We start from the raw sequence: 3,642 nt of genomic DNA, 5'->3' as shown, positions 1-3,642 counted from the left end.
ATTAAAGAAATTGTAATATTTTGAAAATGTTTCTAAAATTGTTGCTAACTTGGTTTAAACATTAGTAATCGTTATAAACATAATAGAATAAGAGTATCACTCATTCCACGTTTCTCAACCGTATAAAATGTGGGAATTCTTAATTTTTGTAAAAGTTGCTAAATTTGTTTACATTTAAGTAATTGTTATAATCAACAAAAAGGCTCAGCCAACTCTTCTCAACCATACAACATGCGGAAATTGTTACATTTTTAAAAGTTGCTAGCTTTATTTAAACTTTACATTTTCTTATGAACAATGTAGATTAATAAGTTATTAATTTGCTGTTTTGTAACCCGTAAGGTATGTAGAAATCGTTAATGCTGGTAAATGTTATTAGCATTGTTGCTAACTTTGTTTAAACTTAGTTAATTGTTATAAACAATAGTAAACTTCAAAATAGCATTCATTTGTTGTTCTGAAACTATAGAAGGGGTGAAAATGTAAAAAAATAATTTCTCGCATAAAATCTCGCAAGTGAGCACGCTTCTTATTCCCGCCGATTATATTCAAATAATCGATTATGCAAAATAATCGGATGTCCATAATCGATTCAATAATCGAAAGCAAATAATCGATTATTACGTACAATCGATTTTTTTGCCCATCTTTTGTTACCGTTATTTTGTGATGGCGAATTTAGCTGTGATGAAAAATATTGATTAGTAGCAAATATACGTTGAAGTATGCTATGGAAGAAGAAAATAATCCGTGCTTCGTTGTGAATACTGACAAAAAGGGATTGAAAGAATACTGTTTCATGCACAATTGAATCAACGCCTGAATAAGTTTTTGAATTCCCGGAAACAGTGGCTTTTAGCGTCACGAAGAGATTAAAGAAGTTGCCATTGTCAGCATCAACCCATCTCTGCTGTGCTGCATGTTAATGTAAGTAAATGGAACATTTTTTTTCCATTCGATACTTATGTATGATTAATGAACCGCCAATTACTATCCATTAATTATTTAAGATTACTCATTATTTTATTCTCAGGGTAATTACAATTTAGCATGGTCTTTACTTTCGCTGGCATAGTGAAAAGAATCCATTCAGACGGTTAAAGTTGAAATATCAGGGTTCTCGCAGTAGAATCCACTTTGTTAACAGTTCTTTATGACATTAGTCTCAACCTCAATTAACTCATTTATGAATGATTTATCTTGAAAATGAGTAACTATTTGGAATATGTCGAGGAATAATAGCAATTAATAAGCTGTTCTAAACATAGCCATCAGTTGAACTCTCTCCGATCGTTATAATTTAGGCATTGATTTGTGCTTTAGTACATTTTAACAGACAATCCACTTGGCTTATTGTGTAGTTTTATAGGGAAACACAAGTGCTGCTGCTAGAGCATTCTCTATGCAAAAAAGAGCCTTGAAAGTTATGGCAAATGTGTCCATCAGGTCTCCTGGAAAGCCATTATTTCTAAAATATAATATAATGACACTACCAAGTATGTACATTTTTTACTGTGCATTATTTGTAAAAAAGAACCCTACCTTATTTTTACCAAACTCCTCGGTTCATGCCTATCTGACCCGTGGGAGTGAAAATATACATATTTTACAACAATTATGTGCCAAAAGAGGTCCACATCACTCTGCCTCGCTTATTTTTAACAAATTGCCTACGAGTATAAAACATATTTCAAATATTAATGTTTTTAAGACAGAATTTAAAAAATTTTTACAGCCTAAGGGTTATTATAATGTAAATGAATTCTTGTCTGATAGTGTATGACAACATGTATGTTTTGATGTTCTATGTCACATGTTCTATGTCTGTTCTATGTCTCCCTGACAATGTTCTATGTCACATGTTTGACCCATGGAACAATAAAGATATTATTATTATTACATATTGCACTCAAGGGCATAAGTAACACGTTTCTAAGTTGTTTCTGTACAATAAGATTGCAATCCTTAAAATTTTTGTTATGTAATCAATTACTCGTGTTTGTTGATAGAAAAATTAGTGGTATATTAAAATCTATGGTTATCACCTGTTTGATAAGCATGTAGGCAGGATTTATGATGATTAAGTACCAAGTCTGCTAAGGAAGTATAATGTAAGCAAATCAATTGGTATTAGTGTATTTATAACAATTTTATATTTACAGGCTGCAGTAAATTAAAACAACATAATAGCCAGTGCCTCATGTGGATGGAAGGAATGGCACCTGGGTTTTCTCACTTGGAGAGGAAAGTAGGTGCTTTATTGGCTTGTGACCCAAAGCAAAAGGGTGCTGCTGTGGAGGAGATGAAATTCAGCCAATTGCCATTGACATCAGATGAGGATTTCATCAAACTCTGCCGTAGGATAAGTGAAGATCCCTCATTTGAGCCAAAGGTGGTAAGTGAATAATGATAATTTGTGTGCTGCAATCCTGATTCAAACAATGTATGATTTTTTAAATGAAAGAACAATTAAGTTTTTGTAAGAAAGTTTCATAAGAGTTTCATTTGTAAGAAAGTTTCAGAAGTATATCTTGAGCTCGCCAGACATTCGTAGGTGCTTGGAATTCCAACTGCTATAAAAATACTCAAGTACAACATAATTTTGAAGTGGGTATGGATTAATGTCCAATGAAATATTAAAAAATTATGGTATGATTGGATTTTTGTTATTTCATATGCACTTGTGCACACATACTACATGTGCATACTAACCATGACAACTGTGTTAATTTCATTGGTGAATTTTTCTTCTGGCTGAAAACATGATTTTTATTATTCTTGTATTAGCTGTTAACTCTTCATTGATTTGGTCTTTTTTATCTCTAGATGCAATGTTTGGTAGCAGTTGAATGAGCACTTCTACAAAATATGTTGCGTCGTCTTAGAATGACAATGTAGCAGAGCTGTAAGCCCTTACAGGCAAACTTCAGAAGAATTCGGTTAAGAAATCATTTTATAGCACTCCAGTGTGTCCTGTTATTTTTTGTGAGTGCATCCAACAAGATATTCTAAGATTATTATAATAATTGATCATTGAAATGAACTTTTAACTTATTACATTAAGTGATATTAACAATGTTTTTTATAATTTTATAGGTGTATGCAGAAGGGTCGACCGTGATGCATCAGATGTGGAGCTGAAAGGGTGTCTGAGTAATTGGCTCAACCAGGCTAAAGTCGGGAAAATAAGATAGTAAGTAGTTGCTTCTCATTTCTCTGCCACACTAATTCGATCATCCCAGACATTTTCTTCATATTTTCCATTCCCTCTTACAATAGGTATACACTATAATGTTCCATGATATATCATTTCACATGGAGTAATTACTATTTTCTCTTCAGGGATTGGCAGGATAAACAGACTGAGGATCAGGCTGATGAAGACAATAATTTTGCTTAATAAGTTCATCAGTAACGATCTATAAGTATGTAACCATGTAAGTTCCATGCGCAACCTTGTACTCCCATAACTAAACAAGAATTCAAAAGAATGAAGTTTTAATTTTACATTCTCACAGCCAATCAGCATACTTGTGAATGTTTTGATGAAATTCGAGCAATATGTTTTTATCTTTTGAAGATTTCTGTATTTTAGTTATTACCATGTGTGGCCTAGGGGGTCATAAATTTTTTAAAGTGTTT

The 3,642-nt window shown here is 32.4% G+C and overlaps 2 long non-coding RNA genes across 2 annotated transcripts; both read left to right on the top strand.

The window, feature by feature from the left end:
• The first annotated feature begins 597 nt into the window (after nt 1-597).
• Nucleotides 598-2,913, top strand: LOC124165155. Its single transcript, XR_006866130.1, has 3 exons — nt 598-927; nt 2,163-2,395; nt 2,827-2,913. It is a non-coding gene; the product is annotated as an uncharacterized LOC124165155 (long non-coding RNA).
• A 36-nt stretch (nt 2,914-2,949) lies between these two features.
• On the top strand, nt 2,950-3,394 carry LOC124165154. The gene is made up of 3 exons (XR_006866129.1): nt 2,950-2,985; nt 3,097-3,193; nt 3,343-3,394. It is a non-coding gene; the product is annotated as an uncharacterized LOC124165154 (long non-coding RNA).
• Nucleotides 3,395-3,642: the final 248 nt, after the last annotated feature.

Source organism: Ischnura elegans, chromosome 9 (genome assembly GCF_921293095.1).
Source record: "Ischnura elegans chromosome 9, ioIscEleg1.1, whole genome shotgun sequence".
In the NCBI taxonomy this organism is placed as follows: Eukaryota; Metazoa; Arthropoda; class Insecta; order Odonata; family Coenagrionidae; genus Ischnura; species Ischnura elegans.
Note: the sequence above shows the minus strand (reverse complement) of the source record. Positions and strands in the feature narration are given on the sequence as shown.